This window comes from Halichoerus grypus, chromosome 1 (assembly GCF_964656455.1).
Source record: "Halichoerus grypus chromosome 1, mHalGry1.hap1.1, whole genome shotgun sequence".
Lineage (NCBI taxonomy): Eukaryota > Metazoa > Chordata > Mammalia > Carnivora > Phocidae > Halichoerus > Halichoerus grypus.
This window is the reverse complement of record NC_135712.1, coordinates 81740134-81762602: the sequence shown is the minus strand read 5'-3', so window position 1 is coordinate 81762602 and position 22469 is coordinate 81740134. Positions and strand designations below refer to the sequence as shown.

The window sequence follows — 22469 nt, the reverse complement described above, 5'->3', positions numbered from 1 at the left end:
AGATGATCTAAGATATTTTCTTTTTTTTTTTTTTTTAAGATTTTATTTATTTATTTGATAGAGAGAAGCACAGCAGGAGAGGGAACACAAGCAGGGGGAGTGGGAGAGGGAGAAACAGGCTTCCAGCAGAGCAGGGAGCCCCATGCAGGGCTCCATCCCAGGACACTGGGATCATGACCTGAGCGGAAGGCAGATGCTTAAAGACTGAGCCACCCAGGTGCCCCGATATTTTCAATTATGTGTGAATTCATCTAGCACAAAAGTGGTATTAAAGGTTTGATTACATTGCCTAAAAAAAAAAATGTAGCTATAAAGGACGTTTTAAGGACTAAGGAAAATTTGAACATGAACTGTACTCAGTGATTTTATATCAAGGTTATGTTTCTTGCATATGATAATGGCATTGTGGCTATGTAGGAACAACATCCTTGTACTCAGGAGATACATGTGGTTTTTAGAGTGAAGCATCATCATGCCACCACTTACTTTCCAATGGTTCAGCAAAAGAGAGAAATAAAGCAGAGTATATGCAAGCTCATCATACTATTCTTTTTTTTAAGGTTTTATTTTTTTTAAAGATTTTATTTATTTATTTATTTGACAGAGAGTGAGAGAGAGAGCACAAGCAGGGGGAGCGGCGGCTAGAGGGAGAAGCAGGCTTCCCTCAGAGCAGGGATCATGACCTGAGCTGAAGGCAGACACTTAACCAACTGAAACTCCCAGGCTTTCCAAGGTTTTATTTTTAAGCAATCTCCACACCCAACATGGGACTCAAACTCACAATCCCGAGATCAAGAGTCACACACTCCACCGACTGAGCCAGCCAGGCGCCCCATATTCTTTTATATTTTAAATTTGAAATGTTTGGATCCTTTTGTAGTTCATAAGCATGATGACTGCTTGTTCACACCATTGTGACATGTGCCTTCCTCAAACCTGTTACGACCTTGGCACATTACCCATCTGATGTGAAAAAATAATAATTAATTAACTAATTAAAAACGTTGGAGGGTATATGGGGAGGACAAAATCTCCAGCTCAGAAGGAGAACAAGGCTTGAAAGACGCAGTTAAGAACAGGCTGAAAATCTCTGTGAAGGATCAGCCTGGTGAGGATACCACTTTTCTGACCCCCAAGCATGAGATGCTGCAGCGTTCAGCACTAATATTGCTGGTACAGGGCATGGGGATGCCACCACTACACCCACGCCATCACTTCCCCCAAGGACTCGGCCTTACAACAAACTCCAAATGAGTAAATAAGTCTAGCAGAGATGGTCACCTCTGGATGTACCATTAGAATTAAAGTGTGACCTGATCAGCTGACTATAAGAAGACAAGGCATAGCTTGGGGCAGAGGAGTTGGGGGACGGGGACTTCCAATCAATCTCATTCTGAAACAGCCAGGTGGCCTTCTCACCCTTAAGACACTTCATCCAGGGTAAAGAAATGTGATCAAGTCTGAAGTTTCAAGCTACAGAATTTCAATACACCTTTAGATGACAGATGAAAAATAAGAAAAACACTGGATTAATAAAATCTACTTTTTCTACCTCTCCATTTCAAGGGAAGTTTTCATGTCTACCTCTGGGTGTATTATCCACGTTATCCAGAGATTTCTGAATTAACTTAAGTTCTTCTAGCCTTAACATACTGGAAACCTGTTACAATAAATATCCAGTAGCTGTTATCTTTTTTTTTAGATTTATTTATTTATTTTAGAAAGAGAGAGAGTGTGTGAGAGAGTGCAGTGGGGGAGGGGCAGAGGGAAAGAGAGAAAATCTCAAGCAGAAAAACCACTGAGTGCGGAACCTGACGTGGGGCTCAATCTCACAACCCTGAGATCATGACCTGAGCTGAAACCAAGAGTCAGACACTTAACTGACTGAGTCACCCAGGCACCCCAGCTCTTACCTTTTATGATTCTTTAAATATATATAGACATATTTTAACACATTCCAAAGCCATTTAGGAAGGACTTTTGTACAATCCCCAATTTGGGTTAACAACACTGCTGCTCAGCACTGTGGATATATATACATGAAAAGAGAAAATATTATTAAATGTGCCCTATATAACCAATAGTCTTCTATAACATAGTTAATCATCATATCAACCCTTCCAAGTACAGATATGACAAGAGATGTTGAGGGGGCACACAAAGTAAAGTTCCCTGCTCATTTGTGTACCTCACATTGCCACTTTGTAAAATGCCTCCTTCAGCATGGTGTGTAAGAAAGGGAAGGTGTATTAACCAGTTCAAACTGGGGACTGGAAAATTTAGCCATCACTTTCTCAGAGGGATAATTGGGATTTTGAGTTTTTATACCTAGAGAAATACCCAGTGTGGAGAGAGAGTCAGGAGATCCATCATCTCATTCTAAAGGTCTAGGGGCTCTGCTTGAGCAGGAAAGAAGACCACTGGAAAGGGCCAAACTCTAGAGTCAAGACCTGAATTTTAATCCCAGTTATTGCATTTCCCACAGTGTGGCCTCGGACAATTTGCTTAACTTTGCAGATCCGCAGATTCTTTATCTATAAGGATTACCCATCTCATAGCATTGTTGTGGTTATTGAAGGACAGCTCATTATGTAAAGCCCTCAGCCCTGCACCTGACATGCTGTAGTGCTAAATAAATAGCAACTATTATTAAATAACGAAAGTTTCAAAACCTAAGCAAAGAAGAGCAGAGACATAAATTCCCTCCAGACATGAGAACCATCCTGGCCACTGACTGACATGTAAATCATGTCTAACCCTCTCAAAATAACCAACCATAACGGAAAGTCATTTCTATGTCTAAATTGGACAAGGTACACCCCTTTCACCGAGCTGCCCCTTTCTCCACCGGCTCTGTCCTGGGTCGTCGACAGGTCTGAGATGACACTGACAATGGGGAGTTGAAACAGGTCCTTTTCCAGAATTTAAGTATAACCTTAAACAATTTGCATTAAATGTCAAGCATGGTCCAGCCACTGTGCTGGAAACTAGGAAATACAGAGGTAACTAAATATTCCCCAGCCTGCCCTCAAGGAGCTCCCAGAGTAATGAGGCCAACATGTGAACAGGAAAACTGAATGGCATATAGAACGTACAGGCTACTGTGAGAAAATAAAGCATCCTAAGTTTTATGAAGCCTTTTGACCCAATCTTTATATATTTTCAACATTTTATTCTGTTCTGCACTTTATTTTCCTTAACAATTAAACACTCAGAAAATAGGCTTAAGTCCAATGTACATTCAAATGAGAAAACAAAATTCAGCACTTCCGGTTTGCTTAAAAGTTGCCATTTTTAGGGCGCCTGGGTGGCTCAGTTGGTTAAGCATCTGACTTCGGCTCAGGTCATGATCTCGGGGTCCTGGGATCCACCCCCACCTTGGGCTCCGTGCTCAGCAGGGAGTCTGCTTCTCCCTCTCCCTCTCCCTGTAAACTTACCCCTGCTCGTCCTCTCTCTCTCTCAAATAAATAAATAAAATCTTAAAAAAAAAAAAAAGAGCTGCCATCTTTGTTTCGATTGTGCTAAATTTGTCAGCTCTATGATTCTTGTCGCTAGCATCAGAGGAAAGGTATCTATTACAGTCTGGAGAAGGCTATGCCAGAAAAGATCTCTCTGCTACACTCTCTGTGAGAGTCATACTGGGGATTACGACTTTCAACATATGAATTTTATGGGGATACAATTCAGTCCATAGCATTGTTCTCTGGTCCCCCCAAATCCATGTCCTTATTGCATACCAAATACATTTATTCCTTCCCAACAACCCCCAAAGTCTCAACTCACTCCAGCATGAACTCTGAAGTCTAAAGTCCAAATTCTCATCTAAATATCTGAATCAGTTATAGGTGAGACTAGAATTGTGATTCATCCTGAGGCAAAATTCCTTTCCGGCTATGAGCCTGTGAAATCAAACAAGTTACATGCTTCGAAAACACACGAGTAGGTCAGGCATAGGATAGACATTCCCATTCCAAGAGGAATAGGAAAAAAAGAAGGAATGATAGGTTTCAAGTAAGTACAAAACCCAGCACGGTAAATTCCATCAGATCTTCAGGCTTGAGAATAATCCTCTTTGGCTCAACGCCTGGCCTTCCAGACCCATTGGGGCAGCGGCCCCACCCTGCAGTTCTACCAGGTCAGGGGCGTGCCCTCAAGGCTCTGCCAGCAGCAACCCTGCCCCCTAGGCTCCAGTTATTTTAACAGAATTTAAAATAGACAATGTTTAACTAGGTAATAAAGAATTGTTAACTAAGTAATTGAAAAGGCAAAAAGAACACTAAGCTTTCACAGGTAGCAAGAGCGGGAAGCAGTTCATAGGGCTGGGGGAACAAAGGGAAGAGGTTGTAATTAAAACTTAGAAGCTTGGAAGAGAGTCCCTGAAAAGGGGTGCCAGCACCTGAGCTGGTGTCTCTGCAGGGATATAATGAGTTTGCCTTTGCAAGCTGGTAAAACCTCAAACTAGATCCTACTGACTATTATTTGCTAGGACTGCCATAACAACGTACCACAGACTGGGTGACTTAACAAAAATCTATTGTCTCACAGGTCTGGAAGCTGAAAGTCCAAAACTAAGGTGTCAGCAGGGAGGGTTCCTTCTGAAAGCTGTGAAGAAAAGAGCTGTTCCAGCCCTCTATCCTTGGCTTGTAGACAGCCATCTTCCCTCTATGTCTCTTCACATTGTCTTCCTCTAAGCATATCTTCCTATAAAGACAGTCAAGCGCCTGGGTGGCTCAGTCATTTGGGCAGCTGCCTTCGGCTCAGGTCATGATCCAAGACGGAGTCCCGCATCGGGCTCCCTGCTCTGTAGGGAGTCTGCTTCTCCCTCTGACCCTCCCCCATCTCGTGCTCTCTCTCTCTAATAAATAAATAAAATCTTTAAAAAAAAAGAGAGAGAGATCAGTCATAGTGAATTAGGGCCCACCCTAATGAATGCATGTTAACTTGATTACCTCTTTTTTTTAAAGATTTTATTTATTTATTTATCTATTTATTTATTTGAGGGCAGGGGAGGAGCAGACAGAGAGGGACAAGCAGACTCCGCACTGAGAACAGAGCCTGATGCAGGGCTCTACCCCGCAACCCTGTGACCATGACCCGAGCTGAAACCAAGAGTCACTGCCCAACTGACAGAGCCACCCAGGTGCCCCTTGATTACCTCTTTAAAGATCCTATCTCCAAATAAGGTCACATTCTGGGGTACTGAGGGTTAGAACTACAACATATGAATTTTAGGGGACACAGCTGAACCAGTAACAACCTGCTTCTGAAATGAACTGGCTCTGCTGGAGTGAAGAAGCAGCATTGCTGGACACTGGTGACAGGAACAGGAAGCCAATCAGAAGAAAAACCAGAAGCAAAGAGGAAAGAGTAAATCTCTTCTTCCTCATCTTGCCACACAGTCTCCCTCTAATGTTGCTTATTGATAGAGCCTAAAAGGAAGCAGCTGACAAAGGAAAATTGTGGTTGGCAGAGCCCCAGTCCCTGCATCACAAAGCAGAATACAGAATTGTGGGTTTGAAACTGAGAGCCAATAGGTTAATAACTGGCACAGTGCTGAATAATTGTGAGTTATTCTTCTTCATCACTAGCATCAGAGCATTTATTTTCATTTTCCATATATTTTTATAATATAATAAGAAAAAGTTGCAATAAAATATTTACCTGAACAAACATACTGGCTACGCTGCTAAAGCTGTCCTGACGGCTGGTGGGCTGGGACATCACCATGCCGCAGCTCACATTCATTTGTTCACTGACACAGGACACTGAATCAGGGGCCTTCCTATGGGAGGCCAAGGTGTAATGTGTATGGTGTATAAACTAAACTAAAGGGGCGCCTGGGTGGCTCAGTCATTAAGCGTCTGCCTTCGGCTCAGGTCATGATCCCAGGGTCCTGGGATCAAGCCCCGCATCGGGCTCCCAGCTCTGCTGGAAGCCTGCTTCTCCCTCCCCCACTCCCCCTGCTTGTGCTCCCTCTCTTGCTGTGTCTCTCTGTCAAATAAATAAATAAAATCTTAAAAAAAAATAAACTAAACTAAAAATTTGGAATCCAAGTTGTCAGCAAGTGTTTTTCTCCATTTTATGGCTGAGAAGATGAACATTCAGAAGGAGAAGTTGTTTGACCAAGGTCACACGGCTAATAAGTGACAGAGCATTGATTTGAACTGAGGTCTGATTCTCTGTACCTCAATTTCTTTATCTGCCAAATGAAGATAATAATATCTATCCAATAGAGTTGTTTATGAGGATTAGATGAGATAATATGTATAATCTGCATAACACAGACACAGGCTGGCATGTACTAAGATTTTTTTAAAAAGTTGGCCAAGGGGCGCCTGACTGGCACAGTTGGTTAAGCATCCGACTCCAGTTTCGGCTCAGGTCACAGTCTCACGGTCCTGGGATCAAGCTCTGTGTCTGAGTCCCCACTTGGGATTCTCTCTCTCCCTCTCCCTCTGCCCTTCCCACTGGTGCTGTCTCTTTTTCTCTAAAATAAATAAATAAAATCTTTAAAAAATAAATAAATAAAAATTTTAAAACAAAAAAAATTTAAAAGTTGGCCAAGTCTGGGGCTTTTTCTACCATACCAGGTTATCCTATTCCATGCACCGCTCAAAACTTCACAGTATTTGGAGAATAGAACTGTAAAGAATCGAGATGGGGTTGGGAATAAAATTCCTTAAAAATTTTTTTATTATAATGTATTTGCTATCAAATCTTTCTGAGGGCAATCATCCATTTTGGACTCCCACAAACCATAGACAAATATTTATTGAGGACCGGCCACAGGGTAATTACTGAAGATACAACACTGAGACACAGAGAACCCCACCTTCAGGTGTCTCATCAACTACTTGAAGACTTAGTCAAGCAATGACAACACACAATCCGGACCATGATCAACAATATCCAGTACAGGAGCCTATAACAGGGAAACCTGATGAAGAATTGAGGAAGTCAGAAAAAGCTTTCAGAAAGTCACATTTAAGCTGAAATCTGAAGAACAAATAGGAGACTGGTATGCATTTCAAACATAAGGGAAAACAGGAGAAAAAGCCACAGCAGAAGAGAGCAAGGAATATTCAAAGAACTGTAGGAAGCTGACTGTGGCATGGAAATTGGGGTGGGCAACAGATGAGCTGGACAGACCTCAGGACCTATTCCTGAAGGACTACATCACTGAGAAGTACTACTCATGCTTGGGCAATGACGTCCCCACCAACGTGTGTGATGGAGAGTGCCATATTTCCCAGCAAGAAGTTCTGCAACCAGACAGCAGCCTTTGCCACACATGAGATGAAGCAGATTCAGAGAGGCTCGGTAAGAGGTATCTCCGTCAAGCTACAGCAGGAGGAGACAGAAAGCAGAGATAATTGTGTGCCTGAGGTCTCAGCCCTGGATCAGGAGATCACTGAAGTAGAGCCTGACACTAAGGAAATGTTGAAATTCTTGGGCTCTGGCAGTATATCCAACCTGCAGGTCACTCAGCCTACAGTTGGGATAAATTTCAAATACCATGTGGAGCTGTTTGAATCTTTCTGCTGTGCCGTAATATCTTCAATAATCCTTGGACAACAAAAAGCAAATCCATAAGAACTAAAAAAAATGAAAGAGCCAACAGGATTTGGTAGGTGACTAGAAGTAAGGAGTGAGGGGCAAAAGAAAAGAAGAAAAGAGAGAAATAAAGGAAAATGCTCAGGTTTCTTCTTTGGGCAACTAGATGGCTGGTGATAACCTTTACCAGGACAGGGGGCACAAAGGCAGAGCAGGTTTAAGGCAGAAGCTGATGGGCTTAGGTTTAGGTTTAGGGTTGAGTTTAAAGTGTACAAGGGTCATCCAGATGGAGATGATCTGTAGGTAACAGCAAACCATCACATCTTTTTCCATTTCAACTGTGGACCACAGTCCTGCCTCCCCAAGCAGCAGAGCTGTCTATGAACCAACCAATAAGTGCCCTGAGTACCACCTGCTATCTAGAGTATTATTAGCCTCTTGTTTTAATAACCAATACATTTAAATTTTCTTCCCCTCCAAAATGCATCCTAAGTGAGAACAGGATGTGGGTGTAACCAACAGATAATTATATACATACTATGAAAGCTGTTTAAAATGAGACCATTCTTATTCAATTGATAGAAACTTTCAAACCCAAATCAAATTTTTGCTCTTTATTTTGCTACCACCAACAAGGATAGAGGGTCCATTTTTTGTAAAGTCATCCTGTCATATTGTTCTTCACAAAAACTAAACATTAAGGAATGGAACACAAGTTATTTGAATTTTATTCTTGAAAAGAAAATCCTAAACTTCACAAAATCAAATCAGATTTCTTAATCTGAGAATGTAGCCAGTTTAGAATCAGAAAACATTATAGCTAAAACATTTAAATAAGTGGCTATTTTTCATTCAGAAATCCCTACATACAAGGTTCTTTTCAACAAATTTTGGCCAGTGTTGGAAGATATGTAAGTGTAGTTCTAGTCTCCTCCACAAGGGTCAAGTAGCAGCTGCAGGGGAGGAAATGGTGAAGTTTTTTCAGGTGTAAGCTTCTCCCAGGTGGGAGCTGCTTTCCATGGAAGAAGGGATGGCCAACCCCAGGACAGAACCTCTAGTGGGACTACACCTTTGAAGACTGAGAAAATAGAAAAGCCACCGCCCACCTAATCGAAAGGAACCATATGTATTGAGAGGGATTGAAAAAGTCCACTTCCTCCAGGAAGCCTTCCTTCATCCTACTCAGACTGGTTTAGATGTGTGCTAAATTTGCTCACATAGAACCCTGGGCATTTCTGCCACAGCACTTGACACCCCTTATTAGAAACATCTGTTCCAGTGACCATTCCTGTACTACACACACTGATGTGCAATGTGAGGACAGAAACTATGTCTTGGATAATTGTATCTCCCTAGTGTCAGGCACAGTAGATATTCAGTAAAATCTGATTTAAAAAATAGTGAATGCCCTACACACATTTCTCAGGCAGCTCTATCATCGATAAAGACACTTGAATGTTTAGAGTTAAATACAAATAAGCATGTAATTTTATAAAATCTTATTGACTCTTAGCTCTTCTACTAACACAAAACCCAGCTCCCTGAAGTTATTTTTAAGAAGGTCTTGTTTTAAATGTGCCCCCAAATAAATGTGGTTTTGTTTTCAGTCAGCCACTGCATGAAATTTGTCTTTTCTCCTCTGTCCTCATCCACCTCCACAGGGCACCATTCATACCTCATTTAATTCAAATATATTTATGCAGTGCACACTCTATGGCAAGCACTGTGCTTAAAGCAGTATATGCAGCATTGAACATGACAGAACCAGGCTCATGCCCTCATAGAGCTTATAGTCTGGTGTCCACCACTCACCTCCAAAACTAAAGAGTCTGAGAATGCCACATGGGCATAATATATTTTTATCTTTAAGCTCTTGAAAACGTAATACACTGATAAGGCAAGCCCAGGCTAATTCAGGAACATCTGGAGGCTTACTGTCTAGAGTTAAATAACAAGTCTGCTTAAGTATTTTAATTTTCCCAAGGCAACTGAGAACTGATCAGTCCATAGGGATCCATTCTGAGGCACATCCAAATTTCCTTTCGCCTGCCTTCAACATGGGCACCTGGACAGGCATATCCCACCCTGACTGCCATCTCAGAATAGCCAAAGGGAGATTAACGATGTCATGCAGCATCATTTGCTAAGGTCTCTCAATTGCCTGCTTATGAGACACCCTTGTGTGAATTAGGGAAAGGCACCCCCTCTGGGCAGATGCATTAGGAAAAGAGGCATCCCTTCCTCCCCAGCAGATGTATCCCCACTCAGGGGTGCACAGCTGGATAGGAGGAACTCAGCCAGGATTTCAATCCCAGCGTGCCCCCTCAGCATAGTTCCAGGCCAAAGCCCTGCTACCAGCTCCCTGGCCCATGCCCTGGGTGCAAAATGCATTAGTGCGTTTATATTGTATATGTTTTAAATTATCCTTATAACTAAGGAAAACAATTTTTCTGTGAAATTACTGAACTATATGGAAATTCTTTCCTAAAACCCAGCAGCAGCCACAGTAACTTTAAACATGATTCAAAGGCATTAAACTTTTTCCAAGAATGCACCTTATTTCTGCCAAATAACTCTGTAACTCTTCAAAACCTGTGACTTCAACTGAGCTCTGGGCAATTCAGAAATGGAAAATGAGCACAGTGTCCAGCCGTGTGGTTTAGGACTAAAGCCTTGCACGTCCCTGGACAAATATCAAGGTCAGTGTTCCCACAACTTGCCAAAGTCATATCACTAAGGAAGTGCAGTCTAATAGTTTTTGAATCTTTCAGAGTTTAGATTCTCAATAAGTCATTTTTCTCAAGTAGCAAGTCAAGAAATCCCCTCGTCCTAGCCATATATTATATTAAAATAACCCACTCCCTGTACCCTTTGGGTTCAGCTACTTCCAAATAAACTGTAAACTAGTAACAGTTCAAAGCACAAGCATAAGGAAAACACAAAAACTTAGTCATTTGTTCCATCACATCATTCAATAAACCTCACTTGAAATGTGGCCCTCATGGCAGCTGGGGTAGCCATGCCCCTTTGAGATCTAGATAGGACCGGTTCAAATCCCAATCTGGGTCTTGTGGAAAGTCCAGGCTCTCCTGAGATTTCTGCAAATGGAGCAGGGCAGTGCTCACAGCCCCTTCAGCTGATTCCCAGCAGCCCTGGCCATCCGTTCTGCCCCCCCTGGGCTTGTTTTTTATCCTGGCCCTGGTGTGATTCACTTAGGAGCAGCACTTTCACATGGGACCCCAAGACGTGAACACAAGGCTGCCATGGGGAGACATTACAGGGCTGCCCTACATCAACCGACACTCATGTAGACAACTTGTTCTCAAAGGTCTCTTGGACACTCAGCACCGGGCATATCTCACTACCCACACCTAGCCTGGGATATCCTGGCCTTGCTCACGCCTCTCCCTCCTTCTCCTCTCCCCCCTTTCCTGTCACCACCACACTCTAGGTCCAGATTTTCCACACAATTTGAGGTGAGCCATTCAGCCCCTCCTTCCCAAGTCACCCTAGCCCCAACTTCAAGTAAACCCTTCAAGGGGCTCAGCTGAACAAACAGGCCATGTACTCTTTCAACAGAGGCCTTGACTTACAGTTTTTTTTTTAACAATATTCACCATTCTTGAAGATAGCTGTGATTTCAAAGAGCCATTTCTCTTTGCTTTTGCTTTTCTAATAAATGATGCAATGGAAATCAGGTAGTTGAACCTCCTTCTTCAGCTTGAATAAACAGTGGAAACCTTTTTTTCCCCTCCCTTTAATTGCAGGTGTTTGGTCTATGGTCAATGCATTCAAATTTTCCAAGCTTAGAATAAGGTTCCCAAATCACTAACTGGCAGGTGGTTTAGCCTTACTGGTTTATTGAGCTAGCTACTTAGGCTTAAAGACAGAAAGAGTTTTAGTATAAAATCTCGTTCAGCCCATGGTCCAAAATCTGACAGGCCCATTCAGTTGATAAGCTCTGTGTTAGGCAGCCTGTCTCAGTGGCTCATGCCCGCCTCGATATTCAATGGGTTACTCAAGGCAAAGGACGGGCCTTGTTTACTTTTGTGGCTCCTTTGGCTGACAGTCATTTTGCTTTTTCCTCCAATTCTTCTCTGCTATCCCTACTCAAACATCAAAAGCAGAAAGGGGGCAGATTCTAATTTTCTACATTCTCTGAAAAAATGAAAAGGAACACTCTCTTACCTTGTGTGAGTGTATAGTCATACACATACATACGCATATATGTGTATGTTTGTGTATATACATTTTTTCATAGACTCTTAGAGCTCATCATAGTAATACCAAACCCTGACAGCATATTAGAATTACCTCAAGAGCTTTTTTAGAAAGACTTGTGCTACTATGGAAAGAGCCAAGATGTCCATCGACAGATGAATGGATAAAGAAGATGTGGTATATAAACACAATGGAATATTATGCAGCCATCAAAAAAAGAAATCTTGTCATTTGCAATGGCATGGATGGAACTAGAGGGTATTATGCTAAGTGAAATAAGTCAATCAGAGAAAGACAAGTATCATATGATCTCACTGATATGAGGAATTCTTAATCTCAGGAAACAAACTGAGTGTTGCTGGAGTGATGGGGGGTGGGAGAGATGGGGTGGCTGGGTGATAGACATTGGGGAGGGTATGTGCTATGGTGAGCACTGTGAATTGTGTAAGACCGATGAATCACAGACCTGTACCTCTGAAACAAATAATACATTATATGTTAAAAAAAAGAAGATAGTAGGAAGGGTAAAATGAAAGGGGGGAATCGGAGGGGGAGATGAACCATGAGAGACCATGGACTCTGAGAAACAAACTGAGGGTTCTAGAGGGGAGGAGGGTGGGGGGATGGGTTAGCCTGGTGATGGGTATTAAAGAGGGCACGTACTGCATGGAGCACTGGGTGTTATACGCAAACAATGAATCATGGAACACTACATCAAAAATGAAACAAGACGAAACCAGAGAGGGAGACAAACCATAAGAGACTCTTAATCTCAGGAAACAAACTGAGGGTTGCTGGAGTGGTGGGGGGTGGGAGGGATGGGGTGGCTGGATGACAGACATTGGGGAGGGTATGTGCTATAGTGAGCACTGTGAATTGTGTAAGACCGATGAATCACAGACCTGTACCTCTGAAACAAATAATACATTATATGTTAAAAAAAAAAAAAAAAAGAAGAAGATAGTAGGAAGGGAAAAATGAAGGGGGGGAAATCGGAGGGAGAGACGAACCATGAGAGACTATGGACTCTGAGAAACAAACAGGGTTTTAGAGGGGAGGGGGGTGGGGGGGATGGGTTAGCCCAGGTGATGGGTATTAAGGAGGGCACGTATTAAATGGAGCACTGGGTGTTATACTCAAACAATGAATCATGGAACACTACATCAAAAACTAATGATGTAATGTATGGTGATTAACATAACATAATAAAATAAAATTTTTTAAAAAATAAAAAAATAAAAAGACTGTGCTTTGGCCCATCTCAAGCCAATTTTATCATTGGAAGTAAGGCCTGGGCACATGCAGCTTCTTTGAGTCCTTTTCAAACTCCCAAGATTCTGAAGTAGAGCCAGGACTGAGAATTCTGTAGAGGTCTTCTAAGCCCTAGCTATTCAAGTCTGAATGGTAGAGCAGCATCACCCCCTTCTACTGAATCAGCATCTGCATTTCTTTAAGATCCCAAATACTCTACCTGCACGCCACCATTTGAGAAGCACAGCTCTGGTTGCTCTCTCATTTGATCATGAGGCCCCAAGAGACTAGTGACTTCAGGGGTCATTCTGTCAACTGGAGACTCAAATGAGACCCTACTAGACCCTTTGTTTCCATTACATTAGTATTTTTCAGATTTAACCAATAGTTAAGTAGTCCTCAAAATGTGTGTAATATAGTCTTTCTCAAGTTTATCACAGCTCTCTCTGACTTGTCTCTATTTTTTTTAAGCATCAAGTTTAAAAAAAACATTTAAGACTTTCAGAGTCTTCCTTTTCTGCTAGTAGAGGACAAAACGATTAGATGACAGGACAAAAAATATTTCAGAAAGACATGGTGGAGCGGTTGCGGAGAAAAAATGGAAGGCATTTAACCAAATACCAGCACCTGAGCTGTGAATTATCAGGTTGCAGATGCCACACTGATGTTGATAGGACAGACGTTGCCTGTAAGCTAGCAAGGCTGTATCCTGTGACAAATCAGAACTCAGCATAGGGAAGACACCAAAGCCTTCATCTTGCATCTGAGAAAGAACACCTAAAAGAGGGGAGGTTGTTCATAGGCTTGCAAATTTCACTTTCCTGTGAGAACAGTCCACATTATGGACAAAGGAAATGAGCAAAATTCCACAGATCCATGTAAGACAAGGTTTTACAGTCAGGATGACCAACTATATGAGGAATCCCATCAATCCTACAGCCCTAGGAACTTGCAGGATTCCCCTTCCACCAGGTTCCCGGCTCCACATTCCATCTGTGCACCCTGAACAGCTACTTCAAACCCTCACACCCACCCCCCAGAATCACACAGGCTCCACAGGAAAAGGAGACTCCCTCACAAACTTGAACCAGTCTCCTTGACCCAGTCCTCATGCTTTCTTCCATTCTGATTATGCTACTTGTTTGGGAGATGATTTTGATTCTCCACCCTGGTCACGTGGGCTCAGGCTGCTTCAAGCAAACAGCTTTACCCCATCTGACTGGCCTATGACCCTTGTGTCCTGGAATGGGCTAACTGACCTCCAGTCCTGAGAATGGCATCAGACCATCAGGAATCCACAGGTTCAGGCCCAGGAGCACTTGCTCCTCCCTGGTTCCCTTGTCCTAGTCCCTTAAAACTCCTAGCAATTCCACACCCCAAGGCTGCTGACAGAGCCCTGAAAAGAGGCCTCATCCCCGTAGGCTGAGCACTGTCCCAGGGCAACTTCTTGCCCTGATGTCTTTGCTGGGGTATTTTCTGGCACATTAATGCAGCTGCTTAGCTTCTCCATGTAGTTTGTGCTTTCATGACTGTGACTCTCCAGAGAGACAGAATGAGTGGTGTTTTGGTTCCCTGCCTGATGAAAGTGATCCACATCCAAGGACACATTCTGCACTGCTTTTCCAGCTATCTCTGGCAAAGATGGACTCAACAGCAGAAAACACCACTGCTAATAGCAAGGATTACAGAAGAGAGACTCTGCAACTCTGAGAAGTCGTGCTATCAGGGCAAACGCCCCTCTGCAAAGACATGGAGAAATTCTCTTCCAGCTCCTTGGATGCCTGTTCTCAGGAAGCCAGCTGGAAGCCAGGCCGTTTTGGGGCAGCACCAGGGAAGGAGGCAGCAGCTGTTACAGGGTAATTAAAGTCAGGCAAAACGCAGAGGCGGCCAGAAAGCTGATGTGAGGTCAGGCAGGACATGGATCAGCTCAGGCCTGTAGCTGCTGTTAGAGGACGACAAACAGGAATGGCTTTCATCTAAGCACTGTCCAAAGACAAGAAAACTCTAACTGAAAGGATCTGACAAGTCTTCCTTCATAGAACCACCACCAGATCCATTCTCTCACTCTGAAGTTCTTCTACTGGGGCTCCTTCCGGAAGGCTGAAGAATCTGTTTCTTGTTAGATGATTTGACTAACAGGAAATTATTTCCCTAGTTTGTGCCACACTGAATGGATGGATGGATGGATTGATGGATGGATGGATGGATGGGTGGGTGGGTGGATGGATGGATGGATGGAGAGAGAGAGAAGTAGGAACAGGTGTATTCCGTAGATAGAACCAGTTACAAGGATTTAGTTTAAGGCCAGGATTTACCACCCTCCCCAAACTATCTCTGAAGACCACACTGACATTTGACTTTCAGGAATGCCCCCAGTGAGGCTAAGGGTATTATCCTCATGGAGTGGTACCAACAGCAATAGTAATAATGATAGCGATCTTTTTTGTCAGAGAACTGCTGCTAAGTAACAAGCATTGTGTCATACACTGTATTACACAGGACTCTTGCCTGTTCTGTGCAAAACACTTTGAGAAGAGTGTTATTTCAGAAAATGGATGTGATAGCTCTTCTGCAATGCATTTCAAGAAGTGTTTATAAACACATATAATAATGATGGTTATAAAAGTGGTACCCGCTTGGGACGAATAAAACAGTGCTATTTAAGTGGGAAAAAAAATTTGTTACTTGCTGTCACAAGTAACAAAACCCAACTCAGATTGACACAGGTGTGAAAAATAAAACTGTTCCAGATACACAGAAATCACTTTGAACCCATGACCGGGAATACTCCCAGGGTCTCCCAGGGCAGAGAATAAACCAGGAAACATTCTCTTCTCTTAACATCTGATTTACTATTTTTCTTAGACTGGCTCTTTTAGCTTCTTCATCTTTACAAGAGAAAACATGACTGCTACCACCCCCCACATTTATGTACAACTGTCTCATCTTTCATGGCAAACAATTACCCAGTGCTTAAAGGGATATATAAGATATTACTGGTAAAAGGCTAGAAAACAGAGGCTTTGAAGAGATTGAATGACATGTGGAGGAATTAACATAGCCTCATCAGAAAGCAAATGGTTTTCCATTTGTCTACTGAGAAGTTGAACTGACCTAGATTGTCACTTCTCTGTTTAGACTTAATCTCTTATGATTCAGCCTGCCACCTTGTAACCATGCTAATTCCTGGTAACCTCCTATTCCTCGGAATTAGATTGCCTTTTGTTTCCAGCATGGATCACAGGTACCTCCATGTCTTAATATACACTAATGATATGTTGGATGTCAATCTTGACCCAAATTTACTTGAAATCAACTTTTTTTTTTTTAAGATTTTATTTATTTATTTAACAGAGAGAGAGACAGCGAGAGAGGGAACACAAGCAGGGGGACTGGGAAAGGGAGAAGCAGGCTTCCCGCCGAGGAGGGAGCCCGATGTGGGGCTCGATCCCAGGACCCTGGGATCATGACCAGAGCCGAAGGCAGCCGCTTAACGACTGAGCCACCCAGGCGCCCCTGAAATCAACTTCTTGCTTTACAGCATTCAGCTTCTCTAAAAGGCTCACATCCTCCAAGATTTAGCATAGAGATGGTAGGAGAAAGGTAAGACAGGCTTTGCATTTTATTATGCCTATGAAGTGTTTTAGCACAGTGAGGTATAAGCAGAAGATCTCCACCATAATGATCATACCATCATTTGTCAGGCCCTTTCCATGTATCAGAGCCTTAAACCTGAACAACTTAACAAAGGTAATTATTCCTTAAATGGAGAAATTCAGATTCAGAGAGGTTAAGTAACTTGCCCAAGATCATTAAGCCAGTAAGTGACAGAGATATAATTCAAAATCACATGTCTGGCCACATGCTCATGTGCTTCCCACCATACCATGTTGATCAAATATTCATGGTCATCTATTGCTATTTGCAATTTTAATTTGGTTGTGGAGGAGGGCATGGAAGTTATAAACATAGGATGGTATCACAGAATTTCTCATCACTTCTGTGACTCACAGCAACTTATCCAAGTCACCTTGGATCCTCTATTAGCTGGGTGTACATTAAATCAGTTTTCAGCTGTAGGAGGTCTTGAGGGCTCCAGTAGAGGCAAGCGCTCTGTCCCTGAGGAGGGAGATCTTCACCCAGGCCCTTTGTACTGAAGGATTTGTTACTCAGTCTGGCCATTACAGAGTGAAATGCTTAAAGTGTTGCCCTTTTTGCCATTCTGATAGGATTTTCTCGGGGAGAGGCTGCCCAAGCCTTAAGTAAATTTCCTTCTCTATCATCTTCTGGCTGCAGAAAAGAGAAAACTAATTAATGATAACATGTATCTTCTCTGGACCATGAGGATACTATACCCCTCTTCCCAGGTAACATGGCAGAGTGGAGCATGTCACCGTGAAGTGACATCCTCCCCTCTGAACAAACTTTAGGGCCCCTGTGATTTCACTCTGGGCTCTTCTAACTCAGGTCCACCTGGTTTCTTCAGAGGATACCTACTCATTGTTGGATGTTTCCCCCATTTGTTAAATAGAAAATAAAATAAGTAAACAGATAAGATCATTTAAATTTGTGATAAGTGCCATCGATACAAGAAATAAGGTGATTAGATAGAGAATAACAGAGGATTCAGAAGGAGCTCCTTTAGACAGGCTGCTCAGGAAAAGCATTCCCAAAGAGGTGATATTAGAGCAGAGACATGAAGGCTGAGAGGGAGTCAGCCTTATCAGAGTCAGTAAAAGAGCATTCCAGGCAGAAGGAACAGAAGTGCAAAGTCCCTGCGGTAAACAGAAGACTGGGCCATTCAGGGAAGAGTGACTGCAGCCCAGTGAACAAAGAGGGGCTGGTCAATATGAACTTAAAAAGGAAGACAAAGACCAGATCATAAAGGCTTCTGTAGGCCATGATTAGGAGCTTGAATTTTACTTTTATGAAATAGGAATAAAATAGAGGATTTAAGCAGTGATATGACTGGGTTTAAATGTTTAAAATTCACTCTGGTGTGGGACACCTGGGTGGCTCAGTTGGTTATGTGTCTGCCTTCAGCTCAGGTCATGATCCAAGAGTCCTGGGATCAAGTCCTGCATCGGGCTTCTTGCTCAGTGGGGAGCCTGCTTCTCCCTCTGCCTGCCGCTCTCCCTGCTTGTGCTCTCTCTCTCTGACAAATAAATAAATAAAATCTTTAAAAAATAATAAAATAAAATAAAATTCACTCTGTGATGTAGAAAACAGACTAAACAGGGATAGAGTGGAAGATGAGAGACCAGGAAGGAGGGCTTGGACCAGTCCAGGAGAAGCTGATGGTAACTTGGAGGAAGGGATGATAGTAGAGATGGAAAGAAGAGGATGGACTAGGGATATATTCTTCAAATAGAACTGATAAGACTTGGTTATGGTCTGGAAGTAAGGGATAAAGAAAAGGGGAAAATCCAAAATGACTTTTTAAATTTAGGGGTGAAGCAATTGATGCTCTTTATTAATTATGGGAAAGAACTGGAGAAAAACAAATGGTGGAGATGGGACAGGAAAATTTGCATGTAAAGATGCCTATTAGACTAGCAAGAAGTGGAGCTGCCAGTATATTGGATTCATGATTCTGGGGCTCAGAAAATGTTTGGGCTAAAGGTACACATTTGGTACACATTTGGAAGGCAGCATTAAGTGAGTCAAAGCCATACAATGAGATAGGATAACATATCAAGAAAATGTAGACAAAGATGAGAAGAAGACCTAGGACAGGTCTTGGGCACGATCTCATTTAGAAGCTGGATGAAAGAGGAAAAAGTCCATCTTAATGATACATTGAGCAAGAGGGATGCACTTGGTATTATCAGAAAACCACTTTATTCTTTTTTTCCACTACCTGTTCAAATCATCCCTTCGGTGGAACTGGTTGTTCCCTGCTCCTTAAATAAAATCAAAGGCAATTTTGTGACTTTTCTAGACTTTCTTAAGTAATAAAACGCCATCAGGTTACCTCTGGTCAGACACACAGTTTCATTTCAGGTAGTCTTACAAGTGGTCCAAAGCAATAACAACATCCAAATCGATGAAGAGTTGAAGCTTCTCCACCACCCCCCAGCTCAAGTGTGCTCCAATCTGGCTGCCTCTAGGGGGAAAAGGATATAGGTGGCTCTTTTTTTCTTTCACCTAAGACCTTCAGCTTCTGCTTCCTCAGGGCGGAAACAGACTAGGGAGGGAGAAAAGGTATGGGGCAGGAAAGATCTTAATTGACTTATGAACTAAACAAAGTTACTTAGGTTTGGTAGGTATTTAAAGCATATTCTTTATTTCATGGGACTATTTTGTGGCTTTTTTAGAGCTCCATCATCTCAGGAAATCTCGCAATGGCAGTTCCCTTTTTCAAAATAAATGCATTTCGCATGGTTGGTCACTTAAAATTCTTCCCTTATTACCCCAGAATCTAAGGGTATATCTCCAGGGTTTGTTTGTTTTTCCCCAAGCAGCTCTCTTGGGCAGGATCTAAGAAAACCCCATACCTGCTCTCTATGCATGTACTATATAACATCTGTGGGAAGCTCTGAAGCATCATTTGTCCAAAACTCTGGGAGAGCAGCCATCCCCAACACAGCATCACCTCTTTACCCTGCCATCAGAGGAGCTAGTCAGCCACAGTCAGACTCCAGTCCTCTGTGCTCCCACTCTCCAAGTGCTCCCCAATGAAGCCCCTTTCACTAAACTGACAGAGAAGAGCAAGCATCCCCACTGCTTCCCTACTGTGGGAGAAAACTTGTATTCCAGATCACTAAAGTAATTTTCTCTCCAATTTCTTAAAAGAGGTCGGTCTCTTCAACCTCTTTTATAAGGTTGGATTTTTAATCAGCTAATAGACATAAAACCCACTCTTCGCCACCTCCTTTGCAAGTCCTGGCTAATCATCTCATTCCTTACTTTGAAATGTTAGAATCATCCGATTTGTTGGGAAGATAAAGCTGAAGACAAAATAGGATGAGTCCTGTTTTACAATCCTGGTACACAGAAAACCAAGAAAAAACAACTAGAGAGAATAGAAAAACCAAGAGAACATGATGTGGCAGAAGCTAAAGTGTACTCAAATAGTCAAATGTTGCTAAAAGGTGGAATTAGATGAAGACAAAGAATGCTCACTGGAATTTGTGTCTTATGCAATTTCATCCCATTGTAGTGTTGAGGACAAAAGTTAAACTGGCATGTTAGATACTTCGCTAAAATCTGTTCTCTCTTTCTTCCTTCAAATAGAATCCTATGGCCAGCTCCAATGTAAATCCTGATTGGTGCAAGCCAACCACTATAATCTACTTTCCTCTAGCAATATGTTTAGGAATGGGCATGTGATATAATTCTAACAAAATGTGAGGGGAAGTTTGTTGGAGGATTTCTGTAAAGGTCTTTTTTCCTTAAAAAGAAACACAAAGAAAAGACAGCTTCTCTTCTTCCATTGGCTACTGTCATTTCTGCATGTGACATCTAGTTCTGTAGAAACCATCTTGATAACCAACCTTGAGGATAAAGCCAATGCCAAAGAGAAGAGCAGACTCAAGAGAATTGTCACAAAGCAGAGCCAGAACTCATGCCTGAAGGCTGCTCTATCTGTGGTGTTCTTGTTATTTAAACTCATAAATCCCCAGTTGATTCAGAGTTTTCTGTTATTTTTTTAAAGACTTCATTTACTTATTTATTTGAGAGACAGAGAACACCCCGGGGGAGGAGCAGAGGGAGAAGGACAAGCAGAGCCCCATGTCCCATCCCCAAGATCACGCCTGAGCTGAAACCAAGAGCTGGACACCCAACCAACTAAGCCACCAAGGCACCCCAAGAGTTTCCTGTTATTTAATGCCAAAAGCATCCTAAAGATAAAGTATAGTCTTAAGGGAGGTGAAAAATTAAAGGCAGAGTGTAGGTAATTCTTTTGAGATGTTTTTCTGGAAAGAAAGGCAGAGAGATGGTCTGACAGCTGAAAAGGGATGAAGGATCTAGTGTAGGCTTTTTTAAAGATGGGAGACACTATACCCAGTCTGTAAGTTGATGAGGATGAACAGTAGAAAGGGGAGAGGGCAGAGCTGCAGGTACAAGCATGTTCTTATCACCTCATTTAATGTGCACAGCCACTCTTGGAGTCTCCATCACTGATCTTGCTGATGCCCCAACAAGGAAGAACCACCAATTCTCACACTATTGTTTGCACTGTCTGACTACAACTGCTTGCATACTCCCTCCCTGTAGTCTGTTGGTAGAATCCTTCCAGCCATCTCTGAGCTGTTTCTTTGTCTGGAGAAAAGTCAATGGCTGATCCCTGCAGGGCTGGGCTCTTTTTTTTTTTTTTTAAGATTTTATTTATTTATTTATTTATTTATTTGACAGAGAGAGAGAGAGAACACAAGCAGCAGGGAGCGACAGGCAGAGGGAGAGGGAGAAGCAGGCTCCCTGCTGAGCAAGAAGCCCGATGCGGGGCTCGGTCCCAGGACCCTGGGATCATGACCTGAGCCAAAGGCAGACGCTTAACCGACTGGGCCAACCAGGCACCCCACGGCTGGGCTCTTTAAGACAAACTCTGGGCTCAACTGAGGCTAGCAAGAGCCCAGCTTTTTATCCTCTTGAGGTTATTCTAAAGGAAGGGCCAATCCTCCAAATTTTTACTTACTGTCACAAAGAAACTCAAGAGGCTAGGCTACCCAAGAGCCTAGCCTGCAGTTATTTGTTTATCCCCCAAGCTGAGCCTACCCCTAAGCCACACTTCACCAAGGGCTGCAGGCAGATCAACTTAATGAAGCTTGTTGTTACTTAACCCCTCCCTCCTTAACATTCCTACTTTGTTTTTTTTTTTAAGATTTTATTTATTTATTTATTTATTTATTTGAGAGAGAGTGAAAGCGAGAGTGATCACAGAGGGAGAAGCAGACTCACTGCTAAGCGGAGAGCCTGATGCGGGCTTGATTCCAGCACCCTGGGATCATGACCTGGGACAAAGGCAGATACTTAACCAACTGAGCCACCCAGGCGCCCCATAACATTCCTACTTTCTAATTATAATTGCACGAAAGGACACGCACCCATGCCTGTTGGGAGAATATAGCCCCTCTCCTCAACTGTGGGAAGCCTGGTCCCCAAGGCAGCACTCTCTCCCTTTCCTAGCCACCTGAATCATATGCAAATTAACTCAGGTTATAGGGCCTTTCCCCAGCGGAAAAGAAACATTCAGTCCCAGCTGGGGTTTGCACTATATCAGATACCCATTTACTGATCAACTAAATGATGATCCAAAAGGGCATTGCTATAAAGTATTTCCAGTAAAAATATAAAAACAATACAAAGGACCAAGTCAAGAACAACGTTGATTTGCCTTTCTATTGCTTCCTGTCCAGAGTAATGATTTGTTCCGCATTTTACTTCCCCTACTCAGTTAGCAGTAAAACAAGATACCTTGCCTAAAATGTTTAATACCCATG

General features: G+C 42.6%; 1 non-coding gene across 1 annotated transcript; it reads left to right on the top strand.

Moving 5' to 3' along the window:
- The first annotated feature begins 868 nt into the window (after window positions 1-868).
- Window positions 869-969, top strand: LOC118554737 (small nucleolar RNA U13). The gene has a single exon (XR_004926627.1). It is a non-coding gene; the product is annotated as a small nucleolar RNA U13 (small nucleolar RNA).
- The last annotated feature ends 21500 nt before the right edge of the window (window positions 970-22469 follow it).